General features: G+C 36.4%; 1 pseudogene; it reads right to left on the bottom strand.

The window, feature by feature from the left end:
* Nucleotides 1-739: 739 nt before the first annotated feature.
* Nucleotides 740-3,838, bottom strand: LOC113300553 (annotated as a pseudogene).
* Nucleotides 3,839-17,222: the final 13,384 nt, after the last annotated feature.

Below are 17,222 nucleotides of genomic sequence, written 5' to 3' on the forward strand. Positions count from 1 at the left end.
ACTTCACATTGGCCCGTAAAATGTAATATTTTCTTCGTTATATCCCTTCTAAATTCAACATATCATTGCCAAACAGAATTCTATTTCTCAGTAGCCGAAGCTACTTAAAGATTGTCAATGGTTTCTTTTTCTTTGTTATCTCAAAATGTGGATATTAGCCCCGTGTAGCCGTGTAGGACTAGCATGATTATTTTAAGTAACTGACCACTATAGATTACTTCTATGAAGATTCTTGCACTTAGACTAACCACTAAAAACCATACCCTGATCTTAGTAGGCCTTCGTGAGGACTGAAATTTGTCTCGCAAAAGCTCGTGTTGCTCAACTTCGATTCCTATTTGTTAAAATTTTTCTTCCTTGTTAATTAGTCGCTTGTAAATTCTCTGTATCCTCACGTCTCCTTGGCACCTTGTTATCAATTTTGATCCTCTTCCTCAAAAACAAGCTTAGCTAGAATGTTGGTAGTAACTAGCATTGGATACGAATTTGTCTGGTATTTGCACCAACTGAAGTGCAATCCTGGTTTGTTTCGGTTATAATTAGTTAAATTGATCAACAAAAGAAAATGAACAGTTCAAGAAAAAGAGTGCAAATTTGTTTCTAGACTCCTAAGTTTCTTATTATAAGTTACAAGCTAGCTAGATAGTAAAATCTAGAGTATCACTTGATTTTCTTACAACAAAAACTACAAAGACTGATTAAGTACATACTAAACAAAATTCTACCAGTATCACTTGCCATCAGACCATTAAGCTACGCGATTTTCGTACAATGGCTTTACCTTCAGGGTATCGCTTCAAAAGACTTTGTCAATTCATAATTTTTCTCCCTCTAAGATCAATTTTTGTCCTTGAAAGGATTATTGGCAAGAGATTTGGAAATCCCACGAACGGCACCGCAAGCAGCAACAATGGAGCAGATCAAACAAAATGCATTAAGAGACTGAAGTGCAATCCATTTGGAACTGTATTTCTTAATCTCTTTTCTGGAAATGTTCATGGCTATTGGGAAATAAATAGTCAAAGGCCAATAACCAGTTGCTCCGAGGAAGGAAAGTATGTCGTTAAAGAAAGGTAATGCCATGGCTAATAGTGTGGCCACTATCACATAACAACTTCTCCAGACTATCCTAAACATGTTGATATGGCACTTCTTGTTCTTGAACCCTGGTATGCTTACCGAGTACCTGTGATTTACGAACTTTGAATTTTCCCATTTCTTTGAACTCCACGACTCGACTGCCGCATATAAGGGTTGGTTATATACCTATCAAAAGAGCATAATTGTCAACCAACCTGATTTGAGGATGCATTCAGTATACCTATGTCCGGGTGTTAAAATTCAAGGGTTGGTAGGGAATTCAAATTTTACAGTTCCACTAAAATGCTGTAATAAATGGCAAAGCAGTACTGTTAGTAGTGGTACCTGATACGCCCCAACGAGGTGAACCACAATGCAGACGTTAGCAAGGACAACTAACCACATTGGGTCATAAATCCCAGAGAGCATGTTCCCCGGAGCATCGTTTCCATAAGCAGCATATCCAAGGCACCCGCACAAGGCATAGAACACAGTTGTTGTCATTATACTTATCAAGTTTTCCATCTTCATCTTTTTGTTCTCCCCTGGACCCTTCATAGTATCCTAATCAATTACACAACACAAAACACTCATTAGCAACTAATATGTATCGATCTAGCAGCGCATTTTATTTTCTTGTACTAAGAATCCTGATAATGTGAGATTTAGTTCATACTTGAATTTCTATCAAGATGAGTGAAAATGAGAATGCAACTTGAACATCACCAATTGCACTGAAGGTACTCCACACTTTATCTGCTACTGAAAATCCTGGCCCAATTTCAACTCCAGTCAAACTTGTCTTCCCCGTATTTCCTACATTCCATATTGTACTCGATCAAGTATAAAAATCTGAAGAAATTTAGGAATAAAATAACATTGTGAAGGCGGATACATGTCACAAGCTATAGATGGCCCTACCCTTGGCGATTTTATTCACCGAGAGCAACACACCAATGCTGGAATAGGTGAAAGACATCAAGGTAGCAATGGTTGAGAGTACTGTAAGCTCACTTATATTTGGGATTTGAGAGAGAATAACTTCACAAATTCCAAATCCAACCATGAATGGGAAATTAGAAATCTTGCATGAAGTATCTCCCAAACCTCTTTTATGGAAACAAGAAGCTTTGAATACTGCCCTGTTTTAAGAGGAAAATACATGTTAGAAACAACCACAGAATTATTTGTGACATTGGCTAGCCTGCCTGCAAAACAACCTTGCTCGCAAGGAAACTTCAGGACAACATTTTTCGACCAAATCCTAAACGACCAGAGATTCGGGGCTAATCAGCCCATCACCCAAGAGTCAGAATATATGGGTTCCTTATGAGCAAGAATTCGGCAAATTGTTAAGCTTTCTCGTGTAATTCAAAAAATGGTATGTTGGTGAACTTATAGTCAGGTGCTTACACCATGCTAACAACTGCTGTAACTGTGTAGCCAACTGAATAACCAAAAAGGTTCACATACTGGATAATCCCACAAGTCATTTGCATTCTCGGACCTATCAATTGCAGAATCCAGAGTCAATTCTATGTATTATCATATATAAACTCATGAAAGAATAAGGTCGGATGCAAGAAATGAGGAATGACGGGAATCATGCATATATACCTAAGAAAGTTCCAACAGCTTCACAGTAATTATAATTACGCTTTCCGGATCTAGGATCGGATATCTGTAACAATCAGCTAGAAGACTGGCCGTGTAGAACGTTATGTAGGCAAAAATGGCTAGCGCAATTGGTCCAGCAACCCATCCTAGTTGTGCAATACACCATGGCAGTGATAGAACACCTGCACCAATAACTGCGGTGATAATATGTGCACTGGCCGATATTGTAGATCCTGTATACATATAAACACAATGAACTTATTACTTAGAGTTAATAATTAAAAATTTTAATATATGCATAAAATAATGTTTTATTGACAAATCTACACTCCTCTGGGTATGCTCCTACGAACTTCTGTTTTTAAGTCGAAATAATGTAAACAAGTTTCAACCTAAGGGTCGTGTTGCTTCTAGTTTTTGCCATCTAGCGCATTAACATAAGTGAGCTATTATAAGTTTATTTATGGTCCTGGATTTATTTTGGTCCTTGAAGTGGTGGGTAGAGTTGGTTGAATTGAACTGTCAATGACAACCTTGGAAAAAACATATTGTCCAACACTTGTTGTATAGTCTCTGGTAGCATTAAATGTTTTAGTTTTTATTCTTTTGTCTCTATTCATTCAAAACAGAAATTGGTTAAAAGGGTACAGAACTGCAGAGATGTATCGTTCAAAACATAAAATTATTACAGAACTGCACTACAGTGTGCTTGATTACAGTCTCTGGTCTTTTACTAAATGAACTGTGTAGTATCAGACCATATAGGTGCAAGATTCTAAAATGGGGCTGTTCTACCGATTCATTTTGGACCAAACTATAAATAAATAAATAAAAAATGAAACCAAAAGAAAATTATATATGGGGTTGTGATAAGTATGTACCAGTTCTTCTTGGTTTTCCATCATCATCAAAGTCTTCAATTCCAGTACCATTCCCAATAGATCTTTTTGGTTCAAGATTTTCTTGCTGTACTCTTAAAGCAACCACGTCATTACCATTTGTTGCTGCTATCGTCATTTGATCTTTTGATGTAATCTCTTGATCGCATGGACAGTACAGAAATGATCAACTTAGATCTTTACACCAACAACAAATACACACACACACTCAATGGTCGGTAAAAAGTACTCTAAGATCTGAGCACTTTTAGTGTCCGACTGTGGAGATGAATGTTGAACTGTTTGAGCATATATAGGGTTGAATGAGTTAAAATGTAAGGTGGAACTGCTCAGCAGCATTTGTTAAGGGGTTGAATTTTTCAAAATAACAATTAAAAAAAAAGCTATAACCTTATCTTTAAAAACAAACTAGTAGTTAATAAAACCCTATTTTACTGCTGGCTTGCTTGTTTGAGTTGTTTGTTTCCTACACTCAGGAAATATCGTATGAGTATACGAAATGTGTAGAGCTGCACAAGACCCGATCCATTTTACTTGTACCGGTCCGGAACCAAAAGAACCGGAGTTGAACCGTACCGGACCCGGAGTAGGCCGGTACAGGTATTGGTTCTGAGGGTAGTCCCGGCCTCTACCGGACCCAAAGTCCCGGTAAATTAAAGCCGTTGATATTTTCTATGATATTAGATCCTAGCCGTCCCTTCTAAGTTTAGTCTACTCTAATCTATCTTCGACTTCGAGCCAATTTCATTTTATTTTTTTCTTTCTCTGTCTGATTCTCTGACAGAGAACAGCAACAGGCAGCCAACAGTCTCACAGGTTTTCACTCAATCTCCATTATCAATTTTCACTCCCCCACAGATTCAAGGTTAGTCCTGGTTTAAATCTCAATTTTGGTTCTTTTTATTTACATAATCTGGTGATTAGAAAATTTAGAAATTTTCTTTCTTGTTTTTCTACTGAATCTCTATAAAGTGATAGATCTTTTCTGAGTTTCTTATGGTTTTTGTAATTACCTAGTTTGAATGAAAGAATTAACAAGGATGATGAAACCCTAACTGAATCTTGGGTTCTTGTTTAATCATGAATGCTTTGTGATCTTATTGGGTTTTAGTAATATAGAATATGGATCAATTGGAGTTTTAAGATTGATTGAATTTTTGCTTGTTAGTGTACTATTTACGGAATTTGGGATTTGTAATTTGTTTGCTCTGTATATTTATATTTAGTTGATATGGAATTATGAATTAATGAAATGAATTTTGCTTGAATTTGGATTTCCTTTTTTGTTTCTGTTGTTTAGATGTCTTGGATTTCCTTTGTTGTTTCTGTTTTGATGAATTTTTATTGCAAGTAATTCACTCTTGTTCTGCACCTTTCACTCTTATAAGGAACTAGTGCTTGAAGTCTAGAAGGCTAATATAATGCATATAATATTATTTACTTCTATTGTAGGCCTTTGAGGTGCTAAATGGGGAAGCGCAAAGCACCAGATGATTCCAGTAATAACATTGTAAGACCAAAAGAAATTGTTCCTACACCAAGTTCAACTCAAACTACAAGTACAACTGAAGTTGTATCACCCTCTCAAGCTGCATCTGACACAGATGGAGCTGAAGCTATGCCAACAAGCACAACTGAAGTTGGTGACAACAAAAAGAAGCATGGTAAAGTGAGATCTAAATTTTGGTTGGAGATGACCAGGATAAGTGACGTTCAAGCTGAATGTCATCATTGCAAGGGATTGTATGCTGCTGACAATGACGTACATGGAACTTCTGGATTACATAAGCATTTGAAGAGATGCCTTAAAAATCCAAACATGAAGGTTGAGAAAGACAAGGGACAACAAAATCTGTTGATGCCACCCCCAAAACCAGGTGAAGATGGTAAACATGTTGCTCATTCTTATAGATACGAAAAGTTAAGAAGGGCTCTTGTTGAGTGGATAATGAAGGATGAAATAGCTTTTAGAGCAGTACAAGGGTCAGGTTTTGTGGCAATGATGCAGGTGGCAGAGCCTAGATTCAAGGTTCCAGGGCGTATGACAATTTATAGGGATGTATTGAAGATGTATATGGAAGAGAAGAATAGCTAAAAACTTATTTCTTGACATCTAAGCAGAGGGTATCTTTGACAACAGACACATGGACATCACCAAATAATTATAACTATATTTGTGTAACCGTTCATTTTGTTGATCACAACTGGAAGTTACAAAAGAGAATACTCATGTTCTGCCAAGTTGAAGGTCACACTGGTAATGAAATCGGTGAGAAGCTGGTGAAGTGTTTAGAGGATTGGGGTCTACGAGATGTATTTGGTGTCACTCTAGACAATGTCAGCGCTAACACAGTAGTTATTAATCATGTGAAGAATGTTGACATTGGCTGGACAGGATCACCAATTAGAGCCAAATATTTACATGTAAGTCCATGTTACATTCTTATCATGTTTTGCACTTGTTATTCATGTAATGTCTTGCTTTAGATATAAATATAATGCATATATGTAATATATCATTTGATATTATGCTTCTGTTTGATATCCTTGCTTGCATACATATTTTTAAGAAATAGCTCTTTGTTAATAGGTCGAAACCATGTTATTGTTTATCATTCATCTTAGTCAAAATTAGTACTTTGGTTTTGTTGTCAACTGAGCTGCTGAAATATAGATATAAATGGTGACTGTTTCATGAACATAGCTCCTCTGAGTATCTTTTTGTGTTTCATTTTTAAGCATTGACTTTGACAGTATCTTTTTTGTTTTGTTCTTTCTCTAGGTGAGGTGTGCAACCCATGCTCTTGCTCTTGTCATTAAAGATGCAGTAAGGCTCTTTAATGTATCAGTTAGAAGAATAAGGTCAGTTGTAAAATACGTTCTTAGTTCTCCTTCTAGGTACGAAAAATTTAAACAATGTGCTTCCCTAGCAAAGGTAGATTGTAAGAAATCTCTGATTTTAGATGTGTGCACTAGATGGAATAACACTTACTTGATGTTAGACGCTGCTGAAAAATATGAATTTTTTTCGCAATGTTAGCACAGATTGATAAGGACTTTCAAGAAAGGTTTATCTTTGAACAAGAAAAAGAATCTGTTTACCTACTGATGCTGATATTGAAGTAGTTATAGCTAGTGATGTTCTCATAGAAGATGTGTTTGAGGATATGGAAGAAGAGGAATAGGTTGAGGTCCTTGAGGATATGGAATAAGAGGTTGAGGAGTTGGATCCAACAAGCAAGAACAAGGCAAAGATGAAAAATAAGAAGAAAAATAAGAAAAAGATTCCTCGTCAACATGCTCCCTATCAAGAAGATTGGAAATATTCTAGAGGTCTTGTGAAGTGTCTAAAGGTATTCTCCGATGCTACTGTCAACTTTTCTACATCTACACAAGTCACTACTGAGATGTTCTTATGGCAATTGTTACTCATCAATGAACAGTTAGTAGAATTTAGAAACAATGTAGCATCAGATCCTTTTATTGCTCGTATGTCTCGTCTAATGTGTACTAAGTACCATAAGTATTGGGCTGTGTATGAAACAATGAATTCTGTAATGTTTATTGCTCATTTGTTGGATCCAAGAGAGAAACAAAAGGGTTTGGAGTTTACTCTTAATTGTTTGTATGAGAATAATACATGGGAGGTTCAAAGAGTTATGAGAAAGGTGAAATTATAATTTGAGGAACTCTTTGAAGATTATAAGTCCTTGTATTCAGTTCGTGAGGAGGGGTCAAGTGGTGATGCTCATACTGTTTCCAATCCAGTTAGTGTGCAATCTCATGGTCTGTTTGCTAGAATTCAATCAAGGAGGAAACAGTATTGGGACAGCCCCAGTTGTGTTGAAGAGGCAAGAACAACTGAGCTTGACAGATGTGATTGAAGGTGGAATGCGTGAAATAGGTCAACTTGACCAGTTTGACATATTGGCTTGGTGGCAGGCTAATGCAAGCAGGTATAACATACTTTCATACATGGCAAGAGATATATTAGCCATGCCTGTGTCTTCAGTGGCCTCTGAATCAATTTTTAGCACCGGGAAGCGCGTGCTGACTCAATGGAAAGCTTCTTTGTCTACCAGGACAGTTGAAGCATAGCTTTGTACACAAATCTTTCTTCAAAAGCCCATTGCTCTTGATCTTCTATGTGACTATATACATGATGATGCTGTTGAAGATGAGGCAGGTAATATATTGGGTTTTCTTCTATTTAATAGTACTTACTTTTCAAGTTTTCTTGTATTGCTTGCTTACTTTCTTGTTTTACTTTTTTGTTCCATGTTGCAGCCATACGGGATTCTTTGCTAAAAATAACTTGAAGTAAACTCCATGTCAGTGCAGCCAGTGCCATTGTTCGAGAAGTCCCCCATCCTTTGCAAGGATTGCATTTCATTTCTTGTCGCAGACAACAGACTTAAGGAAATGTTGTTTTTACTTTTTAGTACTATGTTTTAATGTTGAACTTTGAACTTAAGTGATACTGTGATGTTTTAAACCTTAACTTTGAACTGAAGTGTGTGAACTTAATGTTGTTATTTTGAACTTTGTAATGTTGAACTTAGTCTTAGACTCTTAGCTTGTTACTTTACTGTCATACTACTATATTACTGTCATACTGTGTGTTTCAAAATTCAGGTAAAAACCCGGCACCGGAGTGGAACCGGATCGGTCTTACAGGTACACGTACAAGTCCAGGTACAGGTACAGACCCTCAAATTGAAAAACCGGTCAACTCCGTGTACAGGTACCGGGTCAAACAGAAAACCGGACTATACCAGTTCATGTACAGCTCTAGAAATGTGGGATGATTTATTTATTTTTGGTTTTGGCACCATAAGTTGGGAACGGTCAATCAGGAATTAACTACTCTTTGACATACATGAAAAAGAAAGGCGAAAGCACAACCTGGATTCCAAGAAATTAACTTTACTTTTTATTTACGAAAAATAAATATAATTCTGTACAAGCAAAAGATTTAAAAAAAAAAATCGTAGGGAAGAAATGTTACCTGCTGATGCTCCGTGAACAGAAACGAAAAGCAACTAATGAAGGGGCCGCAAAGAAGACGATGGTATTCGGGGAGTATCAAGTGGTAGAGAAAAGATATAAGGGGAATCTAAAGGAATTGTTTCCTTTTTTTCCTCTTCAGAAAAATTTTTGTTAAAAGGGACAGCAAAAACTGAGGAGTGCGAAAATTCTATAACTAGGACCTAGTCAATATATTACTCCAACTCAGACCAGACTACCCCGGTTTAGTATACGATGTTACTTCTTCCTCCTCCCGCACCAATCGTCTTCTCTGCGGCGCCACCACCAGCCAATTTACTGAACGATCAATAACTCAATTGCATGTCGATCCAATCTTCAATATTCACCATTACGACACTCAATATTCACCATTATTAGTTGAAAACATGGACACTTGTCGAATGGGAATTGCATCGAATAGAGGAACAAGAGTTGCCGGGATAGACGACCCGGAGCCACTAGATCGGCTTGGGAACAAGATAAATCCGTGAATATAAGAACTTCTTGTCCGATGGGAGGCGCCTCAAGCGGGCTTACTGCTTAGTGAGTCTCCATCCATTTTTGCTAATTTGCTACTTTTATTTTATCAACTTGAGGTAGCCTGCCTACCTAGTTGGCCAGTAGCTAGACTTTCGTACTTGTTATTATTAGCCACCATTTTAATGATTCAACTTGAGGTAGCCTAGCTAGTTGGCCATGAATTTAAGGCTAATACTTGAGATCATCAGCACTGATTAGTCTCGGTGGTGGAGCTAGGAATCGTAAATAAAGGGGGTAAAGAGAAGGAAAGAGATCAAGGGGGTTAATAATGAATTCTTTCTTATAGATAGTGGTAAAGATAAAGGACTTTTAAGAAATTAAAAATAATGTAGGGAGGCGGGAGCCGCGTTTGGCTTCCATGTAGCTCTAGACTTTTGACGTTTAACAAGAGAAAAGCAATTTTATTTATGATTGATGGAAAAGCCAAAAAGATATTTAAACCTCCCTGGTATAAGGCTTTGTGGTCTAATTTGGAAGGTGTATCTGGGGATATTTATTTTAGCTGGAGAGATGATAATAAAACAAAATATGATTATTTTAAAATAATTTTAATAACCATTTATATTTTTATCATTCTTAAAATGCCCTTATATTTTGAAAATATATTTTACTTTTTAAGAATGGGCTCTTAGCTCAGCTGGTCATCTTTGTCCCCCAAAAGTTTCATGCGTTCCAAAAGGTCTCAGGTTCGAGCCCTCAATGACGTGATATTGCAAGAATTAACATGGATGGTAGAGTTACCTTGCCCCCCTTGTAACACAATCTCAGCCCCTCCTCCCGCTTCGGTTCCCTTGGCTAGGTTACTCATGAGACTCGCTGGTAGATTAGCACGGCAACTTGTTCAATTCATATAGTAGTGCGTTGTTGGAGCTTAGCTTGTTAGGCTTCGGACTAGTTAATGTAATACTTTTTATCCCATAATAAAATAAAATAAAAATATGTATATATATATTTTTAATAAGAATATTATTTTTCAAAAATAAAAAATTGATAAAAAATTAACAAAATTAATTTTCATAAAAAAAGTTGTCTTTCTTAATAAATAATTATTTTCATAAAAAAATTAATAATTTTTCTCTCTATTTATGATAATTTTTTTAAATTTCTATTGTATTTTTCTTTATTATCAAGTTTTAATCTTTTTTTAAGAAAAAATAATTCTAAAAGAAAATGAAAAGAAACTCAAAGAAGAAACAGAAAAGTTAAAAAATAAAATGAAAAAAAAAATTAAATAAATAAAAAACTTAAAAAGTAAAATAAAAATGATCAAATAATTATTTAATATTTGAAAGGGGTAACTTTGACTTTTTATACTTTTAAGACACCCCTAAAATTTTATACTAGGAATGAGAATAGTTTTTCATATCCCTCAATTGCGCCTTCTTAATTTGGGGCCATAAATTTTCCTCTTCAACTTTTGCAAATGGCTATGGAGTATTTAACTTGGCAAAAAGATCAATTTAGCCTAAGATGAGTCCTAATACTAACCCAGTAATCCATATGAATATTCCTCCCCTTCATAAATACCACCTGTTTTTCAGAAACTAATTTGTCCGAGACACTTCCAAACCGTGAAGCTAGGATTTTTGGGAAAATCTAAAAAAACAAATTACTAAGTCCAATTGGACAAAAGTTTGAAGAGTATTAGCATCCTTCACTTTAGGCAGCAGTAAAAGAAAGCATGAGTTAGCACCATGAGGAATGTATTTGTGTTGCCAACAAAACACTATAACATTTACTAGGTCCTCTTGGATAATTTCCGAACGGTGTCTATAGATTTAACACCAAGAACCTAAGAACACAAATAACAAATTTAACACTCAATTTAATTATCTGCTCGATAAGGTTCCATAATAGGATAACACTATAAAAAATGAATAATCTAGTAATGTATTATTGAGTATTTCATATAGAGAAAGTCTGTTGATGATATACCTTTGGAAGATAAGCTTGAAATGATAGACTTGAAAAAGTGGCGGTCTAATAACCGCATCCAATATTTCGCTTAGGAATCTGTATGGACAAATTCTAATATACTTTCTAGAGAATCAACTAGACAGTCAGACTCAATCTAGATAAAAAGTATATCAAAGAATTTATATCTCAATCTCTCGATTTGATATATACTCAAGCAAATAGAAATCTACGAGTCTTTGTCAAATACTAGAGAGATAAGTTGGATGGTACCAAAGACCAATATCCAAGTGTCAATCAATTTAAATCAACAACCAAAAGGTCGGATATTTTAATTGATTGAACAACGCACAACCTGTGATATTTCAATTATGTAACAAAATATAATGTGGAAAAGAAATAACACAAACACCAGAATTTTGTTAACGAGGAAACCGCAAATACAAAAAAAAACCGGGACCTAGTCCAGATTGAACACACACTGTATTAAGACGCTACACACACTAGCCTACTCCAGACTAATTTCGGTATGGACTGTAGTTGAAACCCAATCAATCTCACACTGATCCAAGGTACGGTTATGCTCCTACGTCTCTGATCCCAGCATGATACCACGCACTTGATTCCCTTAGCTGATCCTACCCACAACTAAGAGTTGCTACGACCCAAAGTCGAAAACTTTAATAAACAATTTTGTATCACACAGAAAAGTCTACGGTAATAGATAAATCCGTCTCCCACGAATATACCTACGATTTTTGTTCCGTCTTTTGAAAATCAAGGTGAACAGGAACCAATTAATAATCCGGACTTATATTCCCGAAGAACATCCTAGTATTATCAATCACCTCACAATAATCTTAATCGACGCAGCGAAAAAAGATATTGTGGAATCACAAACGATGAGAGGAAGATGTTTGTGATTACTTTTTATCTTGCCTATCGGAGATATAAATCTCAAGCCAATCCTTATGATTGTACTCGTACGATAGAAACATCAAGATCAGATCTCACAACTACAAGAAAGTAGTATCGATCTGGCTTCACAATCCCAATGAAGTCTTTAAGTCGTTAACCTGGTTTTAGAAGAAGAAACCAAAGGTTAAAGGAGAATCGACTCTAGCTTATGCAACTATTATCACAAGTAAGGTATGGGGATTAGGTTTCCCAGTTGTTAGAGTTCTCCCTTATATAGTCTTTCAAATAAGGGTTTGCAATCAATGTTAGCTTAGTAACAAAGCATTCAATATTCACCGTTAGATGAAAACATGATTAGATTCAAGCTAATAATTCTCAACCGTTAGATCGAAAACTTAAATTGTTACACACAAATGAAATGTACTATTTTGGGTTTATGTAACCGTACCCAAACATGAACTTTTGTTGGTTCAACAATAGTTAACCAAATGGTTAGCCATATGATCAATTTCATATCAACCATATTCTTCTTTACCATAACTAGTTCAAATGACTAAAATGAACTAGTTAGAGAGTTGTTCAATTGCTTAGATCTTATGTTACTACACAAGAAACAATCGAAGCAAAAACGGTTTGATTCACTCGAATCGGTTCATGAACATTATAGCCACAATTTGCAAAAGCATTCCTTAGTTTATATAAACATGAGTTCAAGAACGACCGTTTTTAGATATAACCACTCAAGTTCGCGGACTTAAGTTCATGGAAAGAGTTCACAAACTCCAGCAGAAATTCTCGGGTCGAGAACTTCCGCCTGTTCGCGGACTTGGCTCACGCCACTTCCATTTCTCTTGATCAACAAAGTTCGCAAACTTTGGTTCAAGGAATATGACTTATACATATATGTGTTTCCACAACAATGCTTATGTCTACCAATGGTTATATAATATAAACTCTCATTTCAATCATTGAAACATTCTCAGAGGACGTTATATAGTCGTTATTCACAGACCATTTTTCGTCAGAGTAATTTTCAAAGTGATTGAAATATAACATGACATTCGTCACTAGGTAAATATGAATTTGGCTAAAGCGAAATCTTACCAACACATATTTCGAGAAATAGATAGGCGAGATAAACTCGGCTCAAAATAGCAAATGTGTATAATCAAAGTCTATATATCAAAATGACTTTTGTCTCAAGAATAGGAGATAAAGTAAATAGACTTTTGAGTGATAGATAAGTTCAAGTCTCCACATACCTTTTAGTCGATGAAGATCCACCAGTTCCTTGAATAGTTCATCGTCTTGTATGATGATTGCCATGGATTTCTTGAGCTCAACTACACTTTCTATCCTAGTCCGAGACCTTTAGCTATAATAGGCTATAAATCAAGACTTATAGTTTTGATCACTAACATTGACAAACATGCTTGAGATAGCAACGCATGCGAGTTCGACCGATAAATGCTCTAACAATCTCCCCCTTTGTCAATTTTAGTGACAATACTATTAATACATATTGAATAAGAAAAATAAATAAATTAACTTTTGTAGCTCCTGTTCCACATGTCTAATCTTCAACATTACTCGAAATCTTCGTCACTTCCAAGTAGTCCAATGATCCCAAAAGTTGTAAGTTTAGCATCATCGTTGTTGAAAATCCGTAACTATAACAACGAGAAAATATTAGTTCTCAATCATTGTTATACAATGTCATAGTGTCATTATACAGCGTCAAAGTTCAATTGTATCACAACTTCAACAACAATATTATGGTGATATGTCACTTCCCCTTAGTCAATACTCCACCTCAAATGGAAACCACTCCCCCTTACATAATGATCCGAAAACCATATTATTTGTAGTGTGAACTACATATTAATTCTCCACCTTTTTTTCAATAAAATTGGCAAAGGTACACGAACGGGATCCTAATGAAATTTCCGAAAGAGATTTTTCATGACCAAAAGAAAGCATATATCATTTTAGATGCAATCATAAAGCCGAAGCTAAATGCATTCATCAAGGAGTTTAAAGATACAAGATAACCCCTATAATATTTCATAGCCACACTCCCCACAAAGATTTGGCAATTAAGCATAAGTTCAATTAAGAACTCTCCCCCATAATATGTCATTCCTGAAAGAACAACAAGAGCGACCTTAATTTGAAAAAAAGAAAAGAAGGATTTCTTTGGACATAACAAATCACATACAAGTATGAATTTGAATCCAAAAACTCAATTAAAATAATCACAAGAATTCATGATTAATTTAACAGGAAATTCTCAACATAGGTGAACTTATGGAGACTCAAAAAGTCAATTCGATTAATCACAAGAGAACTCATAATTAATCTAATCGGAATACACAACCAAACTAATCACAAAAGTAATCAATTTAATTGGTCATGCTCGACATAAGAAAACTTACAGAGCAACAATTAAATAACCAAAAAGATGATTAATTAGTTGAATATGCTTGACAAAAAGTACCTCATGGAACAACGACTATGCCAAAACAATGACTCAGTCGATAAATATCAACATAAGACACCTTATGGAACAACACAGTATATACACAAATATTGTGGATTAGAGATCGACCTAATACCGTGGAATAAGCAAGGACTCATTCTATTTTCCAGCACAATGACGTACAATATACATAATCCTTGAAAAACAAAAGATATTAACCTATCTTCCATCAAAAATTTGACATAATAGGCTTAACTTTTATATTTTTCAAAAGTACATTCATTGTTTTATCAATATATGCATATCAACTCATGAACGACTTTACTTTTGACAAGGTATGGGACAGTCAAGTTCACGGACGCAAACACACATATCCCATAACACAATATTGCAATATATAAAACCATAAATATTAATACTGCAAAACCCATCTTCCAAACAATTTTAGAATTTAAACCAATAAAAATAAAAACAAGAAGATGAAAACGTTGGACATAGCTATGTGTATCACAATAATAGATTTACCAAACTCTAGTTATTCTTCTAAACAAAAACAGAAAAATAGAAGATTTACTAGGAAATAAGACCTTTGAATATTTCTTTATCGTCCCCGAACTCCTTATCGTCAACCGCCATTGGAACATAAGGTTCATTAAGGTAGGAGTTTATATCAATAAACCTTCTTGGATGATGTTGTCGAATCAAGGCCTTCTGAATCTCATGAGTCTCATACACAAAAGCCTTTATTTGTTGTATCTCCTTTCGCATCTCGTTCAACACATCAAGAACATCAGAAAGCTTCTGAGAATTCGAAGGAACGACTCTTGGCTTCCTCACATTCCTTCTTTTTCTTTTCACTGTCGGAGCCAACGAAGATTTTTCTTTTTCCTTCATGATTGATGGCTTAAGAATCATATTAACATCTTTTCCGTCAGAAGACATCATGCTTGGAGTATCCTTAAACGTATGGGTTTGTGAGAGGAAATCACAATTTTCTCAACAAGTAGTCTTGAGATGAAAAGAGGTTACATGGAAGGAAAAAATAATGTAGGTGTTTGAGGGTGAAAATGGTTTCTGCTGATTTCAATAATTTCGGGTGTGTAGGTGAGAAACGAGTCTAAACCCTAAAAAATGTACTACAAGGGATTACTTTAGATTCAAGAGATCAATCTGTAGAAATCCGGCCTAAACCAAGAAATGGTCGTTCCGGACTTGCTTCGGTCACAAAGAGGAGGAGAAGGGTTGGTTTTGGGGAGGGAAGCGAAGAGAATGTTGAGACCAGAATAGTTGATCCTGAAAGAGTAGTTGTTTGGTGACTTTCATCATAAAGTGGGAAGCTAACAAATGGGAAATCTAGCAAACGTTTTCTGAGTGTTGTATGCTCCTGACTAGAACTTGTTGTTCGGTGGAAATAGGTAAGACCTATTTATACAAGTCGAAGTGAAACGTACTCTGTCTCGTAAGAAATGAAAAACAGATGAGTAAATGGGAGGAGGTGGTAACCGGTAACGTCTGGAATTGATGTTCCATAAAAGAAAGCTTTTTACCATTACTCCATGTATTTACTAACCACCCCATCCTTATGACACTATCTTGTAACGGGCGTAGTGTACGCCGCCAAACCAATACCCAATGAGCATACCCCAGTTTTTGACATGTGTTGATGTCTCGAGTGTTTTCGTGGAAAACATGTAGCATGTTGCTGTTGTTTGGAAAGTTGAGCTTGGGAGACTTGCCGGCTCGGTGGTGACCTTCGACGGTCGAGATTTTGCATCTTGAGAGGAAGGGTAGCCGTTGATTATTGTAACCCTTCGTTTGGTAGCAAGTGTCATGAAAGCATGGCCGACATGGATTTAATATGGCCTAGTTTAGGCGTGGCCAAAATCTAGGGTTTTGGCATTGTTTGGGCGCGACCAAAACTAGGGCTTGGCGTCGAGCCAAAAGGTTTCCCTGCATTAGATGGTAACCTTGGATGGCTAAGATCTGCGTCTTAGATGGAAATGTGGTCGTCGATTGTTGCAACCTTCGTTTTGGAATCCGTGAAGGGAAGGACGGCATGGTATGGTTTAGGCGCAGCAAGGTGGCTGGCACGGCATGCCATTGGCACATGTGGCATGGTCGGCATGCCTTGGCGCGATTTAGGCATGGACAAAACTAGGGTTTTGGCGTTGGGCCAAAGGTTACCATGCGTTGGTTGGTGACCTTGGACGGCTAAGATTTGCTACTAAGATGGAAGGGTGGTCGTTGATTGTCGCACGCCTTCGTTTTGGCAGCCGTGAGGGGAAGGTCGGCATGGTATGGTTTAGGCGCGGCAAGGTGGCTGGCACGGCATGCCATTGGCACATGTGGCATGGTCGGCATGCCTTGGCGCGGTTTAGGCGTGGCCAAAACTAGGGTTTTGGCGTTGGTCCAAAGGTTACAAATAGCTTCCTCTATCGCCTCAGCAATGGGGTTTAGCTCCTCATATTAATCATGATCTCAAAATATGTGTTTGTTGCTCAAAAGATGATTAAAAGAGTGAAAAGTAATAACACAGACTGTTTGCAACAGTGTATTGGTGTTGCAAAACAGCTGTTACAATGGAACTGTTACAGAAAAACTGTTGCTTTATCGCTGATTTTAAGACCCTAGAATACGACTGCCTGCACAACTTAATTTTCTTCAGCTGTTAAACAACGACACTGTTCTGCGATTGTTTCCCGTGCGTTAATGTTCTTCACGTTCTTCCTCTTCAGCAGCAGCAGCAG

This window comes from Papaver somniferum, chromosome 7, assembly GCF_003573695.1.
Source record: "Papaver somniferum cultivar HN1 chromosome 7, ASM357369v1, whole genome shotgun sequence".
NCBI classification, from domain to species: Eukaryota; Viridiplantae; Streptophyta; class Magnoliopsida; order Ranunculales; family Papaveraceae; genus Papaver; species Papaver somniferum.